Source organism: Pantherophis guttatus, chromosome 3, assembly GCF_059756535.1.
Source record: "Pantherophis guttatus breed Tessera chromosome 3, ASM5975653v1, whole genome shotgun sequence".
NCBI lineage: Eukaryota > Metazoa > Chordata > Lepidosauria > Squamata > Colubridae > Pantherophis > Pantherophis guttatus.
Window position 1 is genome coordinate 116,887,469 of NC_142065.1, and position 19,450 is coordinate 116,906,918.

The 19,450-nt window shown below is 43.2% G+C and overlaps 1 non-coding gene across 1 annotated transcript; it reads right to left on the bottom strand.

Annotated features, from left to right (window-relative positions):
- Window positions 1-619: 619 nt before the first annotated feature.
- Window positions 620-18,381, bottom strand: LOC117660689 (uncharacterized). The gene is made up of 3 exons (XR_015733538.1): window positions 18,313-18,381; window positions 908-982; window positions 620-734 (listed from the first exon to the last, which is right to left on the bottom strand). It is a non-coding gene; the product is annotated as an uncharacterized LOC117660689 (transcript).
- Between the last annotated feature and the right edge of the window lie 1,069 nt (window positions 18,382-19,450).

Below are 19,450 nucleotides of genomic sequence, written 5' to 3' on the forward strand. Positions count from 1 at the left end.
TCCCATGTCATTTGCCCTTATGACCAATTGTAAAGATGCTGCAGTGTGCCCACCCAACTAGTTCCTGCCCCATTCTGCGCTGCCAGATCCCCACAGGGATCTTTTCCACCTGATAGGGTTCCACCTGACAGGGTTCCACAGGCCTCTTCCCACAACCCCCTCACAATTGCTCGCTTATCTTCCAAAGATTTCCAGAGCCTAAGAGGTGGGGGAAGGGAAAGAGAACAAGCCATTCTGTTGCTAGGCCACATGGCATAATCCCACAAAATGCATCTTTTTCTGAGCTGCAAATTGCTTCAACTCAGTCACCTGTGCAGTCTAGCAATGAAGCAGTTTGCAGCTGAACAGGCTTGGAAAATAATGGCCACTTGTGGAATCCATGGACACCTGTACTTTGTGAAGAAAAGCTTAATTCACCAGCAAAGGCAGCCCATTTTCCTCCCTGCCAGTAATCTTAGCTCAGATTTCAAACCGGCAGAGAGCTGCTCCCACTCCCTCAGTGCTAGCTAGCCTAGTGCAGGGTGGGAAGGGAAAAGGGCTGCTTTAAAAATAAAATATGCGATAATCATACAGCCTTAACTTTATACAGAGAAAAAAGAAACAAAGTGTTTTTACTGACCTAGCTCTCCATTTTCTAAAACTTCAAAGGTCAGCCAAAGATCTCGGCTAGCTGTTACATTTCTCATCTTAAGCACTTGATTTGTTAGTTCTTCTGCTCTCATTTTGGGAGAAACCTGTAGGGTAATTAAGAAATAGAATTCTAATTTTCAGTCAATCCATTGTACAGTGTATATATTAATACCTTTTTGTCATAAAAATCAGTGATGCCTTAGTGATAGTTGTGAACCTCTTTTCTCCATCCAAGAGTGCCCTTGGGCAATTTGCACAAAGACACTCCATTGCTTACCTTAAGAGTAACACAATAGTCAGGATTCCTCTGCTCCAGATATACTTCCAAGATGATATCGCCAGCCTGTGAGAGCTGTAGAGAGAAAACTGAGGTTTGTGCACAAATGACATGCAGAGGCAACCGGGTCCCAGAGAGAGAGGACAACCAGATTGGAGACCACCCAGCTGATGGGATGCTGCAGTAACTCAGCTGGCCCCAAGACCAACCCTCCCCCGAGGCCAGTTGAAATGCTACAAATGCAGAGGGATAGGCCACTGTGCAACTCCAGCTCCAAAACCCAAGCCAGAGCCACCACCCAGGGCGCAACCTGAATGAGACCCCAGGCATGCCGCTCACAAATCCCAAAACGCCCTCCAGGCTGTAGAGGTCCCTCCCCACCCAGCCAAAGGGGGGGAACTTCAGCTAACAACGACCAATCACCGGAACCCTATGACAGTGAGGATGAGGGGGGAAACGACCTGATGGTGAGTGAACCTATTCACCCTTTCGTCTTCCTGATACATCTCACAGCCCCAAAAACAGGGACCCAGGGCACTTTTGAAGCCATAATAGACTCAGGTTGCACTAGATGTTTGATTAATTTACCCATGGTCTTGAAATTAGGGATCAGAATGAAGAAATTGGCCCACCCAATTAAATTCAAACAGGACAACGGGTCCCTATTGCGGGGAATCCATGCCACCCACCTGACTGAACCAGTGAGGCTAGAGCTAGTGGACTGCTGGGAATCAATTCAATTCGTAATAGCTCCAAAAATGACAGAGACTGTCATACTAGGGCTCTCTTGGCTAGACAAGTGAGGCCCGACCATCTGGTGGCAAGGAGGCAACCGGAGGCTGAGATTAGCAACCCCCTTCGCACCAGCAAATAGAGGCATCACCCACACAGGAATCCCCCCCTAGAGCGCCACCAAAACAACTGGCAGCTACCTCTGAGCAAACCCCAGAGGCTGAACGGATCCCTGGAGAATATTAGAACTTCACTGAAGTGTTCAGTGAAACCGAATGCAATGTCCTACCCCCCCCACTGCGCAACGGACTGTGCCATCAAAGTAATCCCCGGGGCTAAGCTTCCCAAACTCAAACTGTATGCCATGGCGCCTTGGGAAATGCAAGAAATGTGCAAATAAATAGACAAAAACCTAGCAAGAGGGTTCATTGAGCCGACCAAGCCACAAATTGCAAGCCCAGTCCTATTTAAAGAAAAAAAAGGTGGGACTATGAAATTATGCATGGATTTCATGGGATTAACAGCGTGTGTGTGCACAACCTATACCCCCTCCCTCTCATGAAGGACATGTTGTTCCACCTAGCCAAAGAAAGGTCTTTACTAAACTAGACCTCAGAGAAGCATATTACTGAGTCTGAATCAACGAGGGAGGTGAATGGAAAGCAGCTTTCAACTGCTCCCTAGGAAGCTTTCAATTCAAAGTAATGCCTTTCGGGCTGCAGGGCCCCCCAGCAGAGTTTATGCAGTTAATAAATGAAGTGCTCATTCTTTCATTAAAAGTTCTATTGGCTCAGATAAGGGGAAACAAGAAATTAAAAGGGTTAAAAATTAAGAAAGAGGAATATATAACATAGGCCTTTGCGGATCATATGGTGTTTATAATAGAGGACTCCTTGGAGACAGGAGAAGTCCTACTACAGGAAACAGAAAAATTTGGCATAATCGCGGTCTTAAAAATAAAAAAAAATAAAACGAAGATACTCACCAAAAATCTTACGAAAGGCCAAAATAAGAAATTAGAGAAGAAATTAAGAATTCAAATTGTAAAAAAAGTGAAGTATCTGGGTATTTGGATAATGGCAAGAATATCTTCAATAAAGGAAGATAATTATTTGAAGCTACTGCAGCAAATTCAAAAAGATTTAGAGAGTTGGGCAAAATTACAAATAACATTGATTGGAAGAATTGCTACTATAAAGATGAATATCCTACCAAAAATCTTATATTTATTTCAACAGTACCTATAAAATTGGGGAAAAACTTTTTCAAAAAATTGAATAAAACGATTAGTAAGTTTATATGGTTGGGGGAAAAGCCCAGAATTAAATTAAAACTCTTACAAGACTCTAGAAATAAGGGTGGCTTTGGTCTCCCAGACTGGAAACTTTACCATCAGGCTGCACTAATATCATGGTTCAAAGAATGGATAAATTTAAAAAATGGAAGAATTCTAACGATTGAAGGGCATGATTTACAGAGGGGTTGGCATCAGTGGTGAAATATAAAATTTGTTACTACCAGTTCTGTGGGCGTGGCTTGGTGGTGGTGGGTAATATGACTGAGTGGGCGTGGCCAACTTTTTTTTTTTTACTGTTAAAACCATTTTTTCTACAACCTCTTCAGCTGAAGAGGTTATTAAAAAAATGCTTTTACAAGCCTCTGACAATCCCAGCTGACTTGCCTGATCAGCAGAGGCTTTCTTTTTTTAAAAAAAGCCTCTGATGATCCCAGCTGATTTGCCTGATCGTCAGAGGCTTCTTTTCCTTTTAAAAACATTTTTTCTATAACTTCTTCGGCCGAAGAGGTTGTAGAAAAAATGTTTTTAAAAGCCTCTGATGATCCCAGCTGAGCTGCGCAATCATCAGCGGCTTTTTTTTTTTTTACTTTTAAAAGCATTTTTTTTGGCCAAAGAGTTTGTAGAAAAAATGCTTTTAAAAATAATTTTAAAAAGCCTCTGATGATTGTGCAGCTCAGCTGGGCAATGGGGGGGGGGGCAGGGATTTTTGCTACCGGTTCTCCGAACCACCCGCCTCCATCACTACCGGATCGGGCGATCTGGTCCGAACTGAGAACATTTCACCCCTGGTTGGCATGCCTTTATTTGGGAGGGAAAGAATAAAGCCCACACATATTTCCAAAGACATCAGGTGAGAGAAGTATTGCTAGAAATTTGGATGAAGATTAAAAGAAATTTTTACACAAAAGTACCAAGATGGATATCGATGATGGAAGCCTTGGTCTACCCCAATTTAATTGACTTAAACAAAATAGTAACCTATAAAGAGTTGCTAAATGGACAAGGAAATATGAAATCCAAACAAGAACTATTAGAAGAAGGAATTAAAATTGATTATTTACAGATCCAAACAAAATACAAAAAAGACTTAGAATTATATGGTTTTCAAAATGGACAACAAGAAATAGATAAAATATTAACAGAGACAGATGAAAAGATAATTACCAAAACGTATAACTGTCTCCTCAAATTTAAAATGGAAGAGGAAACAGTGAAGGAAACAATGATAATTTGGATGAAAAATTTTGGATACAACATAGAATTGGACTACTGGGAAAAAATATGGGGAACAAATTGTTGTGGCCCCGCCCTCTGAGCCTGTCCCATCGGAGGAAGAAAACTCCGAGCATGAGGAAGAGGAGTCAGCCAGGCCTCCCTCTCCAGGCCCCTCCCCTATGGCACTGTCTCAGGAGCCGGCCGAGGGAGAGGAGATGACAGGTGTCTCGGATGAGAGTGAGGGAGAGACGTCATTCCTGGATGCACGCCTCCGAAGGCATGATAAACGATTGCAGCAGCTCAGGAGGCGTGCTAGGGATTAGAACTGAGTCACTGGACCACACCCCAGAGACTATATAATAGAGGGTGGTGGCCAGTGATCCCTGTGACGAACAAAAATAAACCTTGGATAGTCACTAAAGCCTCGTCCGAAACTGTTGAGAGGAATATTAATTCTGTTGGACTCTTGTACACTGAGTATATTATCTTTCTGTTTCTATGGAAATAAAAGCACTTGGCAGATGGTGTGTATATCGCTGCCAAGTTGGAGATAAAGACCTGGGTGTGTGCCAAGTGCTTCCTTAACCCTCGGCTGGCTGTGTTTGTGTGTGTGTGTATGGATGGGGACAGATCACCAATTATAAAATGAAGTTGTCAGCCACCTACAAAGAAAATATTTATAAAATGTTTTATAGGTGGCATTTACCCCCGGTGAGATTGGCCAAGATGTCTCCAAACAATCCACCGCACTGTTGGAAATGTAATTATTCACAAGGGACATACTACAACATGTGGTGGACATGTCCCAAAGCAAGAGAATATTGGCTTAAAATTTAAAAAAAAATTGGAGGAAATGACTGGGAAAAAAATTGATATGAATCCTGAATTATTTTTGTTAGGGATTATAAAACAAAAAATGACTGAAGAAATTCAATACCTCATACTCCACATAATTACAGCCACTAGAATCTCATTTGTCCAAAACTGGAAACAACAACATGCTCCAACAAACACGATGATTATAAAAAAGGTGCTGGAGTGTGCAGAAGCAGACAAATTAATGATGGAACTTAAGGACAGAGAGGAAACAATTTATTATGAAACATGGAACAGATGGTATGATTGGCTGGAAAAGGAATCTAAAATTAATGGATAGTGTATAGCAAAAGAGATGATATTATAATGAAATGTTATATTTAATGTGTAGTAGGTATGTATATAAAATGTATTAATTATATGAATAAGTATGTAACAAACAAAATGTGTATGTATATAGTTGGCTGAAAGATAAATTGGATATTACTAAAAATGCCGGTATTGGAAAACTGTAAAAGTGTAACTTTTAAGATTTAAAAAATGTAAACATTGAATAAAAACAATTGCTGGGTAACAGTTTATATGAACTGTGAACCAGTTAAAAATAAAAAGGTAGGAGTGGAGGAAACTATACCTGGGGATCAATTGAAATATAATTGTGAACCAGTTAAAAATAAAGGTGGGAGCGGAGGAAAGCACTGCTGGAAAGCAACTATTTAAGTTGCAAACCAGTTATAAAATAAATATAGGAGGAGTAAAGGAGATAAGGTTGGTGTGTAGTTAAAATCATACTGTGAACCAGCCAAAATAATGTAAGGTCAGGAGTGGAGGTAAGCCTTGCTGGAAAGCAGCAGATCAAGATGTGAATCAGCTAAAAAATAAAATTAGGAGGAAGTGGAAGAAACTTTACAGGAGAATAATAATATAACTGTGAACCAGTTAAATAATCAGATTGGAGTTATATAAACTATGAATTAGCCAAAATAATTTTAATAGTGTAAGAGAATAACTATGGAGTAACTAAATCAAAATAAAATACTTTGGAAGTAATAAACTACAGAGCGAAATGTTGATTGATTTTGTAAAAATTCTAAGAGAAAGGGGAAATAAATTTTTGATAAGATTTGGATATTAGTTGTGATCAAGAAGAGGTGAAATATAGATTTGGCGTAATGGGTCTTAAATTGAGAAATGTATATGAAATATTGATTGTTTAAAATGATAGAGATTTAGAATGGTGTTTATAGTTTAGAATGTTGGGCGAAATAATTGAATGATAAATGTTTAGAATAAGATTTTTTTCTTTCTTTTTTTTAAAAAAAAGATGTAATTGGATAAAAATGGGTACAAAATTGATTGTGGGAATCTTAATAATTGTACTTATTATATGACGGAACAAGCACCTGCTCTAAAAAGATGTATTTTATGTTTTGTGTTTTGAAAAATAAAAAAAAAATTGGGAAAAAAAACAATTTTTTAAAAAAGAGTTAAAATCCCCAGAAGCCACTTCCGGAGGTGGAAAAAAAAATTAAATGAAGTACTGCATGAGTACCTCTATAAGAGGGTCTTTTCTACCTGAACAACATCCTCATCTTTACTGAGACCATAGAGGACCACATACCCCTAGTCCGCCAGGTGCTTGAAAAGCAGTAAACCTATACATCAAGCTGTCAAAATGTGAATTTCATCACTCGCGGCTAGACTATGTACATTACCGAGTGTTGAATGAGGGGATAGAGATGGACCCAGCCAAAGTACAAGCTTTCCTAGAATGGCAGCCCCCTCGCACCTGCAGACATACATATTTTCCTGGGATTCGCAAACTTTTCAGACAATTCATTTCTTCCTTTGTCAAATTGCCAAACCCATGATAGACCTCCTAAAGACAGGGAGCCCAGGGACAAAGCCCCACCTGGGGCAACCCCTACAGTGGGACCTAACTTGCCAAAAGGCATTTGAAACATTAAAAGAGCTTTTTGCAAAAGAACCTGTATTGAAACATCCTGACCCCGAACAACCCTTCGTCATCCAAGAAGATGCCAGCAAAGTGGCAGTGGGAGCTGTTTTACTCCAAAGAAATTGCCAGGGAAAACTACAACCTTGTGCCTACACCTCCCGTAAACTCACTGACATGGAAAGACGATGGGAAGCATGGGAAAAGAGGCTTTTGCAGTAAGATGGGCACTACTAACCTGGTGCCAGCTTTTGGAAAGGGGGGAGAAACCCTTTGAAGTCTGGACTGACCATAAGAATCTGGAGGCCCTTAGGACCCTGTGGAAACTGTCATCCAAACAAATCTGCTGGGCTCAATACTTCAACCACTTCAACTTTGTGCTAAAATACATCCAAGGGGGGAGGAATTTCCTAGCTATCACCCTCTCCTGAATGCCTCAATACAAATGTGGGAAGGAGGAGGTAGTAGATGCCATCATTCCCGTTATCCAAGCCACAGCCCAAGTAACCACTTGCCAACAATGCTGCAACCGGTAAGGCCAAGTGCAAGCAATCTAACCATGAAACTCAAAACCGAACTGGAAGCAGACTCTTGATTCCATGACAACCAACACATCTTGACAAAAAGGGAGGACCTAACATGGAAGGGGGTGAAACTCTACATCCCCGAGTCCCTACCTACCTCAATTCTCTGGAGAAGCCATGATGTTAAATCAGCAGGCTACTTTGGATTCTTAAAAACTTTACACTTAGTGAGGAGACAATTCTGGTGACCCAGCATGAAGAAAGATGTGGACAGTTAAATAAAAAGCTGCACCATCTGTGCCACCATGAAAAAGAGACCAGGAAACCCCCCCCCCCAAGGATGCTGCAACAGGTGGCAGAGCCAATGAGGGCATGGGTGGAAATTGCAATGGACTTTATAGTTGAGTTGCCAAAGTGCAGGAGGAACACAGTGATTTAGACTGTGATTGATTTATTCTCCAAGCAGGCACACTTCATATCCTGCAGCGGACTACCCTCAGCCCACTAGCTAGCCAAACTCTTCCTGAAGAACATCTACTGCCTGCATGGAATACTGCGCAGAATCATCTCAGACAGAGGGGTCCAGTTCACAGACCTTCCAAGTTTTGGAGGGAGTTTTTGCGATCCATTGGGTCATCCCAGGGCTTTAGCTTGGCCTTTCATCTGAGCACCAATGGCGGGGTGGAGAGACTTAACGCCATGGTAGAACAGTACCTAAGATGCTACGTGAACTACCAACAGTCCAATTAGGCGGGACCTTCTACCATTCACAGAGGTTGCTTACAATAATGCTGTTCACAGTAGCACGGGATTAACCCTTTCAAGGTAGTAAGCAGTATGGACTTCGTCCCAATGACGGAATACCTAAGGGAACCTCCCTCCTCAGTCAGGTTAACAGATTGGCTGTTAATGCTAAAAGTGGCATAGGAAAACATCAAGAAAGCGCTAGCTAAAGCGGCACAGACTTATAAGCAACAGACAGACAAACACTGAGCCCCACAATGGCCATTCCAGTTGGGGGAGAAGGTCTACCTCTCCACAAAATACTTGTCGTGGCCCACCAGCAGCCAGCAGAGCTGGCAGCAGATTCGGACAGTGAGGAGGTTGGGGAGAAACGTGGGCTAGTCCTGGAGTCTGGGGAAGGTTCGGACGATGGCTCTGAGCCAGAGGCAGAGAGGGGGCCAAGGCCATCTGATAGTTCTTTGCTGCCTCTGGAGTCTCTGGAGTCTCACATCAGCAAGGCAGAAGAACAACGTGAGCTTGTTCCCAGTGTGCGCATGCACAGAGCTGCCAGGAGACAGGAACAATTAAGGAAACAGGGTCGACTTGGGAGTAAGGCTTGGTGATGATTGGCCCCTCCCATAAGACATAAAAGAGAAGCGAACGGGACATGAGCTTTTGCAGGAAGCAATTAGTTCATCTGGCCGATTCAAGATTTGAAAATTCTGTTTGTGACTCTGTGCCAAGTTTGGCCTTGCCCTGCATCTGGAAATTAGCTCTTTGGCAGCGTTCCACATGAGATAGGTGGGTTTTGATAACCTTCCTCTGAAAGACTGTTTATCAAACCTTGCAGATTGTAAATGAAAGTAATTTACAGCCATATGAATTAAAGAGGTTTACCGGGACTAAGTTTGTGCTGTTTAATTTCTAAGGAAGCCTAGGTCAGAACAATACTTAAGGTTTAAACTCCCCAGCAAGACGCTGGGTCCTAAATTCACGGGGCCATTCCCCATAGTAAAGATTATCAACCTGATCATGGTGCAATTGAAACTACCCTGACTGCTGGGGAAAATACACCTGGTACTCTACAGCAGCCTCTTAAAACCTTTGGTCAGGTCGACCCTGAGACCACCACCCTGTGAGCCCCCAGATACAGTGGTCATAGGGGGCCAAACCCATTATGAGGTGCAATGTATCCTCGACTCTAGGTGTCACAGGGGGCAACTCCAATACTTAATCAATTGGGGCGGGGGGCTATCGTCTATCAGAGGCATCCTGGGTAAAGAGCAGAAACATCCAAGCTGATTGCCTCATAGCCAAGTTCCATGAAAGGAATCTAACCAAGCCGGGGTGGGGGGAATCACACCCCTAAAAGATACATCTGTACTCAAATTGTTTTTCCTTTGCACAGGTTGCCTTCAGGAAGTGAGGGAAGCTGAATGTCAACTCACGAAGCTTTCCTGACCCGCTACTGAATTGCCATAGGCAGGGGGATGGGAAATTGCATCTCACAGCTGCACCAAGGAATTTGCACCTCAGTCAAAACAAAACACATCCTAGCTGGCCGAAGTCAAGACCATTTCAACGGAGACCTGCAATGGCCAAAGGGAATGACTTCTACAACCCATGAAATTGCTTCATTGGGGAATGTGACTGGTGACACCTTGGGGGCAGGGGAAAACAGGGTCAGAGGCAAGGCGTGAACTGGGTGAAATCAGAGCTGGCTTCACTTTGTTTGTGCTGACATGACGTTCCTAATAAACAACTGGATTTTTCTTGAAAAATGGCTTGAGGCTCCTGCTTTTATTAGGGCATTGGTCAGAACCCTGACAGGTGCATGATTACAAAGCCTTGAATTCTATCATAGTAAGAGACCGCTATCCATTGCCAATAATTCCAGACCTATTAGAGACTACAAAAAATAAGAATTTTTACAAAACTAGATCTCTGCAATGCTTACAATCTTATTTGAATAAAAGAAGGCCATGAATGCTTAACCACCTTTGACACCAGATATGGCAAATATGAATAACAGTGCTGCCTTTTGGTCTGTACAAAGCTGTATTTTCCAGATTCATGAACCAAATTTTTGATAGATAAATTTGTGATTTTATATTTAGATGATATTTTAATCTACTCTGAGAATGAGGCTCAGCACACAGACCAGGCCAGAAAAATGTTTCTTTGATTTGCAACAGTTAGACTTCTTGGTCTACTGTATTTCCACAAGAGGCTTCCAGATTGACCCCCAGAAGGTCCAAGCTGTACTTGACTGGCAAGTCCCTCGCACAGCTAAGTTGTCAAATGCTTCCTGGGCTTTGCTAGCTTCTACAGGAAATTTATACCATGCTTTGCTCATAAAGTGAAACTATTGACTCAACTGACTAAGAAAGGAGTTACATTTGCTTGGACACACCAATCAGCCTTCAAAGAGTTAAAACTTTTTGCTTGCCAGCCCCTGCTTCAGTACCGGAATACATCCAAGAGATTTATAGTCCAGACTCCATACAGATGCATCAGTTGTAGCTGATGGAGATGTTCTCTTACAAGAGAGAGGGAGAGACAACAGTCTTCTTCCATGAACCTTCTTTTCTAGAGCCCTGATGCCAATTTCCTTCTTTTTGGGGGGGGGGGGGAGTTTTATTTTAAAAACACTTAAAAGTCCTTTAGTAACAGTATCTCACCCAGATTGTTCACACCTTCCATCTTCTCACTCTTCTGGTGACTGCTCCAGCTTCATAGTGGCTCGCACCAGCCACCTTCCCAGCTATCAGTTTAGGAAGCTATCTCTGGATCGATCAGGGAGTTGCAGACTCCCTGAGACCAACAGAGTGTGCTACCCTTGTTTATCACCCCTTCAAGGTGATTTAGGACCAGATAGGTCCACCCAGCAGCTGGGATTTCAATGACCCCATGGAGCTTTTGTGAAATACGTCATAACACTGTGAAGTCAGCCCCACCCCCCTGCACTTGTGTCAGATAGACGGGTGCAATTCCAATCTAGATTGTGGAGCGCACTTTTTCAGTTACCATATCAACATCAACCTCTACTTAGACCATCACCCATCCATGAATGGAGAATCTGAGAAGACTAACCAGCTCCTCCAACAGGTACTACAACCAAGACAACTGGCCATTGTCGCTGCCACTTGCAGACTTTTCTTACAATAAAATTAAAATTAAGATAACCTTTCTGTTACAGTGAGTACACTGGCACATTAAAAATGAAATTCTGTTGTCTGCTCTCAAAAGAAAGTATATGTCAGGTCCCATAATTTCTATAGGAATGCTGACATTCTGGTGGGAGGGGGAGGCTTAGGGGGATCTCTGTATGGGGTTTCTGTTTCTATTTCTTGCTTTGCTTTGCTGTAACTTTTGGGACCTTGGGAGGGGGAATGGAATATGCCTCATCTCTGAAGAGGTACAGCAGCGTTGCCTGGGAGATTGGCATTTATTACCTACTTGGCCAGAGTTTCTCATAACATTTTCATACACTGGGATTGGCTCAATGATGTATTGGACTTTGGGAGGGGCTCTGTCTGTAATGGTTTAATCTAACATTTCAGGTGGGAAAAGTCATGTCCTGCCTACATCTCTAGCTGTCACAATCTTCCAATAAAAGTTTCCTTTTGAAATGGATTTCATTTCAAGAGTTCTGCTTTCTTGAGAAGACTGGCAAGGCAGGACCTTACATTAGGCAGGAAGTGCAAACTGGTCAACCTGGAGAGGCAACAACCCTACTATGGGGACCGTACATATGATGTCTACCCAGGGCAGTGATCAAGAAGATGCTGAATGCTAGGGAGGAACCTCAACAAAAACCCAGCAGGAGGAGACCCTAAGTGCCTGGGCTGAGGAGAACATTGCCTCTAGTAGCTCTACAAAACTGAGGTGGTCCATCAGCATCAGAAAGAAAGGAGGCTGGGATGGCAGAACCAAGGGAGTCACCTTCACCCATGGGAGCCACCAGCAAGGCTGGAAGCGCAAGCTGGAGAACTTCTACAACAATGATGAATTGAAGGAGGCTCCAGGCTGATCCAACCAACTCCTGAGAGAAGCCATCCATGGCATGTGGATCCAAAGCACCTCGGCGCTGTGGGCAAGGACAAAGTGTGAGAGGAAACTACCGGTGAATGGGGGGAGTCCCCAATCCCAGGAATGTCTGCTGATAACACAGAAGCCACTGGAAAATCTACTGTCACCCCAGAAAATTTGGCTTGGAGGGACCATGACACAGGGCATGGCTTGCGGTTCAGCAGGAGGAGGCTTCTCCCACTAGAGTGAAAGGCACCCTCATGGGTATCAAGTTCAATGGGGACCGCCAACAACTAGGTTTTTTTCTTGAGCATGTACTAACCTACATGTATGGGAGGGACCTCCCCACAGAAGGAGTCAAAGTCAGGGTTGTCACCTTGTCCCTAGAAAGGGCAGTTGTGTGCTGGATGGTGACCATCCACAATGCAGATGCCCCAGAACATCAAAACTTCAACCGTTTTATGACAGCCCTGAGATGGAGATTTGAGGACCCCCTAGCCAGCTGAAAGGCCAGAGATCACATCAGATATGTCAGGAAAGGACGCCGACTGGTGAATTGAGGAATTCTATGACCTGGCTTGCCATGTGGATTAGTCAGAGGAAATACTGGTGAGCTGGTTCAAGGATAGGCTCAATGATGAGCTGTATAATGCCTGCATAGCCCATGGAGCCCCAGTCTGCCTGCGTGACTGGTACATTTTGGCTGAGGAAGCTGAAATCGACCAAGCCCGTAACCAGTACCATGCGAGTCACATCTGGAGGAGGTCCCCACCCAAATGGAGAAGGAAGACAGCTAAACCTTGCTCTGCCCTGCCATGCTCGACCACCTGATTCAACTGCGGAAAGGATGGCCATTGCGTGGCTGATTGTTGTGCAAAGGTCCTGCCTGACAGGGAGAGAAGCAAACCTTGGGAAGGCCTGCAAAACCACCACAGTGCCCCAGGGACACCGCTTTAAAGAGACGCACGGTCATGTAGTTCCCGCCAGAGTTGCCTCTAGTGCCGAAAACTCTGACCCCTCTGGCAGAAGAACCTGACGACTCAGGGAGTGACTATGATGACCAGTTGGTAAGTGGGACTGTCAAACCCATTTTAATCCCCATAGAACTATTAATCCCACTAATGGGAAGAAAAGTAAGAAGTAAGGCATTGTTGGACTCGGGATGCATGAGGAACCTAATAAGCCCTGCTTTACTTGGAAGATTGGGAATCCAACTGAGGACATTAAAAACTCCAGTTTCTTTTTGCCAACTTAACAGGTCCATCGTGGGAGGCACTCTAGCCATGTGCGCTACTGAACTGCTGGAGCTCACAATGGCAAACCACTCCGAAACCATTGCTTTCATAATGATGCCAGGAATGGAGTGGCCTCTAGTTTTGGGATTAACCTGGCTAAAGACATGGAACCTGAGGGTGGATTGGACCGAGGAGACCCTCTGATTCCCTAATGGTGAACTGGCTCAGATGGAGAAGCCTTACAAGGCAGGAATGTCACACTGTGAGGAAGTAGCTGCTGCCACAACAAACAGACCCTTACTGGGCATTCCCAGGGAGTACCAAAATTTAGTGGATATGTTTAGCGAAGCGGCTTCGGATGAACTCCCCTCATAGACTCACAGACTGTGCCATTGAGATTCTACCAGGGGCTAAATTACCTAAGCCAAAAATATACAAGATGACCCTTCGGGAGCTGGATGAACTGCACAAATTCATAGACAAAAACCTCAGGTGCAGCTTAATCAAACCTGCCAGACCCAAGGTGGCCACCCCAGTACTGTTCCGAGAGAAAAAAGACAGCTTGCTATGTCTATGCATGGACTATAGAAATTTGAATGCTATTTGCAAGGAAAATGTGTACCCCTACCTCTGATGAAGGACATGCTGGCCCACTTGGAAAAGGGCAGGATTTTTTTTTCAAATTAGATTTAAGGGAGGCTTATTACCAGATTTGAATTTGGGAGCGAGATGAATGGAAAACATCATTTAACTGCCCGTTGGGGTGTTTTCAGTTCAAAGTTTTGCTGTTTGGACTCCAAGGTGCTCCGGCCATTTTCATGCAGCTGATTAATGAAGTACTGCATGAGCACTTGTACAAGGGGGTTTTGGTTTATCTTAATGACATATTGATTTATACTGAAACTAAGGCTGAACATGTGAAATTAGTGCAGGAGGTCTTGAAAAAGCTAAGATCAGCTACGTTGTTTGCCAAACTATCCAAGTGTGAATTCCACCAAGACAAAATAGATTACTTGGGATACCGACTCTCCCACCAAGGAGTGGAAATGGATCCCACAAAAGTCAGAGTGGGAGTTGCAGAACTTCCTGGGCTTTGTCAACTTCTATAGGCAATTCATCCCTTCTTTTGCCCAGATAGTGCTTCCAATTACTAACTTATTGAAAACCAAAGCGATAGATAAGCTGAAACCCAGCCAGCCACTAAAATGGTCTATGGAATACCAAACAACAAAACTGAAAAGACTTTTTTCGGCTGAACCAGTGTTAAAACACCCGGATCCAGAGAAACTGTTTGTAATTCAAGCCAATGCCAGTGACATGGCAGTTGGAGCAGTCCTACTCAAAGAAAATGAAGAAGGCAAATTGCAACCATACATGTACACCTCTAAAAAAATAACTGAAACTGAACAAAGGTGGGTGATATGGGAGAAAGAGTCTTTTGCAGTCAGGTGGGCACTCCTGACTTGGAGACATTTCCTGGAGGGGAATAAAATACCCTTCCAGGTATGGACCCACCATAAAAACTTAGAAGCTCTCAAAACCCCGAGGAAAATGTTCCCAAAACAGGTCTGATGGGCACAGTATTTCCAATGGTTTGATTTTACTTTGAGGTATCTACCAGGGGGAAAAAACTTTCTGGCAGATGCCTTGTTCAGACTACCTCACTACAACAGTGCTAAAGTGGAAATAATTAAGCCCATGCTCCTGGCTTCCCAGCTGGCAGCCAAAGTTGTCACATGCACCCAGGTGAAGAAAGACCCCTCCGCCTTAGACATCATCACAGAGTTCAAAAAAGCATTGGAAATAGATGAGTGGTTTTGCACCCATAAACATACCTGCACAATAAAGGATGGGTTAGCTTGGGTGGGAGACAAACTGTATGTTCCAGCTAAGGAAAGATTGAAAATTATGCAAGCCTGTCACAAATCCAGATTAGCTGGTCACTTTGGGTTTGTGAAGACTTTACAGTTACTAAAGCAGCAACTCTGGTGGCCTTCATTGAAGAAGAATGTAGAAAGCTATGTAGCAAGCTGTCCCATTTGCACTGCTGCTAAGCGCAGGCAGAGAAAGACCCCTGGTCTACTCCAGCGAGTGGCAGACCTTTCAGCACCCTGGAGAGAGATCTCTATGGATTTTATTGTAGAATTGCCTGAGAACTCTGGGAGAGCTCATTTCAAGAGTTCTGCTTTCTTGAGAAGACTGGTGAGGCAGGACCTTACAATATATATCTATCCATATACATACATATACATAACACACATATGCTCTCACTCTCCCTCCCTCCCTCCCTCTGTCTCTCTGTCTCTCTCTGTCTCTCCCTTATGTGTGTGTGTGTGTGTGTGTGTGTGTGTGTGTGTGTGTGTGTGTGGCTTATTAGAAGAGCAACTTGCAGCCCAAGACCTGTTGAAACAGCAACTTGCACATCGGCAGGAGGGTCCACCCATAGCAGTAGGAGACAAGGTCTGGCTCTTTACTAGGTTCTTAGCCACTTCAAGACCTTCCAAGAAACTAGATGCTAAGTTTGTGGGTGCCTTCAAAGTTTTCCAACAAATCAACCTTTGGTCTTCCACCTACATTACCCCCTTCAGTGAAGGTGCATCCAGTCTTTCATTTAGCATTATTTGTCAAAAATGCCACCCCCCCAAGCACAATAAGATCCCAGTGACACCCACTACCACCAGTCATAGTAGAGGGAGAACCAGAATACAAGATGGAAGAAATCTTCGACTCTTGGAAAAGAGGCAAAGACCTCTTTTCTTGATTCATTGGAAGGCCTACCTGATTTCTGATTGCTCCTGGGAAAATGCATGGTATGTTCATGTCCCCAATTTGGTTTGTCAGTTCCACCAGCACTTCCCTGACAAATCAAAGCCAACCAAACTACCAGCACACCACTCAGTTTTGCCTGAGGAATCTCTCAGCATTTTCCTGAAGGAGGAGGGAGACTCACCTATGATGGGCCTTCCCCATCTGACCTTCAATTCCTGGGAAGAGGAGGGGAGGGAACCTCTAATGATGTTTGTATTAGAGCAACCACCACCAGGCTCACCAGCTGCTGCAGAGGAGTGTGAGGAGGATTCTTTTGAGATGGTCTCCCTTCTGCCCCTGACATGTTCCCATGAGAACTCAGACTTTGAAGCACAATGCTGGAATGGAAAAGCAGCATAGAAGAACCCATGGAAGAGGAGGGGGGGCCAAGATGAAAGGATGGATGATCTAGGAGATGACCAGGCTGAGCCCAAGGGAGGGGTCAAATATATAATAAGTTGTGAATCCCTGTGCACCCACAAGAGATCTAAGTCCAGCCCACCTTGGATGCCTCCCTTATCTTCCGCTCATTTCTCTTAATGGCAGGCTGGTCAGATTCTTGCACAGAAGTTAAGCTTGCAATAATTCGTTATACTCAATTGAACTGTCTGAATCTCCTGATTTTCTCAGCACTTGACATTACTATTCTTTGATCATATAAATATTGAAAAGGTGTACTATCCCTGTCTTAAGAAAATGTTTATTTAATTACTGGTGTGGTAGAATCACTTGCTGAAGAAGAAGAGGCTCCTCTATGGGAGTAAAAATACATTCCAGCCTGGAGTCAGTTCAGGGAGAAAACATCTGAGTTCAAACCCTTATCTGCCAATTCCCAAGGGAAGGTAGACAATTGGGTGAGTTTCTTGTATTATAAGTAATCAGCAATAAAGTGTCCTCATGGGCATATACACAAAGTGGTTTTGGTTACTAGCCCCTGATAGCTGATTTCTTGGTAAGCTAGAAAAAAGTGGGATAGATAGCATCACCATCAGATGGATTTGTAACTGGCTGACAAACAATAGTCAAGGAGAAGTTCTTACTGGTACTACATTTACATGGAGGGAAGTAAGCAGTGGGGTTAGTACTGTCTTAGGCCCAGTACTCTTCAATATCTTCATAAATGACTTAGATGAGGGAATAGAAGGGGTATTTACCAAATTTGTGGATGATACTAAGCTGGCAGGAATAGTCAACATCCTAGATGATAGGTTCAAGATCCAGATGGATCTTGACAGACTTAAACACTGGGTTTTATTTAACAAAATGAAATTCAATGTAGAGAAAAGTAAAGTCTTAGGCAAGAAAATCCAAAAGTACACATAGAGACTGGGTGAAACCAGGCTTAATAGCAGTAACTGTGAAAGAGATTTTGGAGTCTTAGTGAACAACCATTTAAATATGAGCCAGCCGTGTGCAGCGGCAGCCAAAAAAGCCAAAGGAACCCTAAATTGCATTAACAGAGGGATACAATTAAGATCAAGTGAGGTACTAATACCACTCTATAAAGTAAGACCACACCTAGAATACCGCATCCAGTTTTGGTCACCATACTATAAAAAAGATGTTGAGACTCTAGAAAGAATGCAGAGAAGAGCAACCAAGATGATTAGGGGAGTGGAGGCTAAAACATATGATGAACTGTTGCAGGAACTGGGCATGGCTGGTCTAGTGAAGAGAAGGACCAGGGGAGACATGATAGCAGTGTTCCAATATTTAAGGAGCTGCCAGAGAGGGGTCAAGTTATTTTCCAAAACACCTGAAGGCCAGACAAGGAATAATGGATGGAAACAGAACAAGGAGGGATTCAACCTGGAAATAAAGATAAATTTTCTGACAGTGAGAACAATCAACCAATGGAACAGCTTGCCTTCAGAAGTTGTGGGAGCTTCATCACTGGAAGCTTTCAAGAAGAGACTGGACTGCCATCTGTCAGAAATGGTGTAGGGACTCCTGCTTGGGTGGGGAGTTGGACTAGATGACCTACAAGGTCCCTTCCAACTCTATTCTGATGTTGTCAATATATCTGCTAAGCAATACACAAAAGGGAAGGATAGTAGGCACTGTAGTACCTTCACATCCTGCCAGGTAGTAATCAAACTGTTCTCCAAGTCCATTTGTAACACCTGGTCTTCACCGATCTAGAGTAAAAGAAAAGCTACAGTAAAATACACATAAAACAAATATGTAATGATACAGTGGGAAGGAGACTCAGATTCACATTAAAAATATGAACATAGTTGTCAATCAAATCCTCTATCACCTTGACTTCTTGTTCCCCTTTTCCATTTGTCTGGAAGAGACTGGGAGCAAATAGTAAAGCTAAGTTCTTGGTGCTCATGTGATTGAGATTGACGCATTTCTGTACCCTGCAGTGGAGAGCAAAAAAGACCGAATTAAAAACTGTGTCCAATAAGGGGAGGCAGTGAGCAGAGGGAAATCTGCAGGGTCTGTTATACTTGCAAACAGAAGTCTAGGTATAACTATCAACAAGAAAGGATGGAGTGTTAGTTACATGGTGCTCTTGAATAAGTAGGCTATCTATATTCATTTCAGTCTGGATTCAATCATGGGATGGAAACATGCTTTTTTTTTTGAGACCTGAATGGGGGGATACATTCCTTATAGTCCTTTTAGACTTCTCATGAGTGTTTGATAACACAATATCATTCAGCATCAACTGCAAGAGTTTGATCTTAGAATGAAACAGAACCACTGAAGCAAAAGTATCTCTAAGTGGATGGTATCAGTAGTAATTCTCATGAAGCTCAATGCTTCCCAGCCCCCCGCTGCTTTAACATTTACACAAAACATCTGTATGTGTTAATCAGTTTGGGTTGAGCTGATGATAGGCAGCTTTATATTCTCAACTTTGGCCAAGCCATAAATATTTTGAACAAATGTTTAGAGACTGTTGAGGCTTGGAAATTGAATACTAGCAAGATGAAGTAACTATCTATACAAATCTTCATCTGCTTCAGACATAATTCTGGAGCATTGGACTTGCTCTTGAAAGAGGAGTTATATGATATGGAGGTCTCCTTGGATTTACAGCTCCTGACAGATAAGAAGATGAAAGCTTTAGCAGGGGGCACTTTGTTCATCTCTGGATGTATCTTCCCTATTACAGGAGGCAAGGGAGTGGTCACTCATACATTTACTACCATACTACAATGTGATATACTGTATATTAGGCTGCTGTTGAGGATT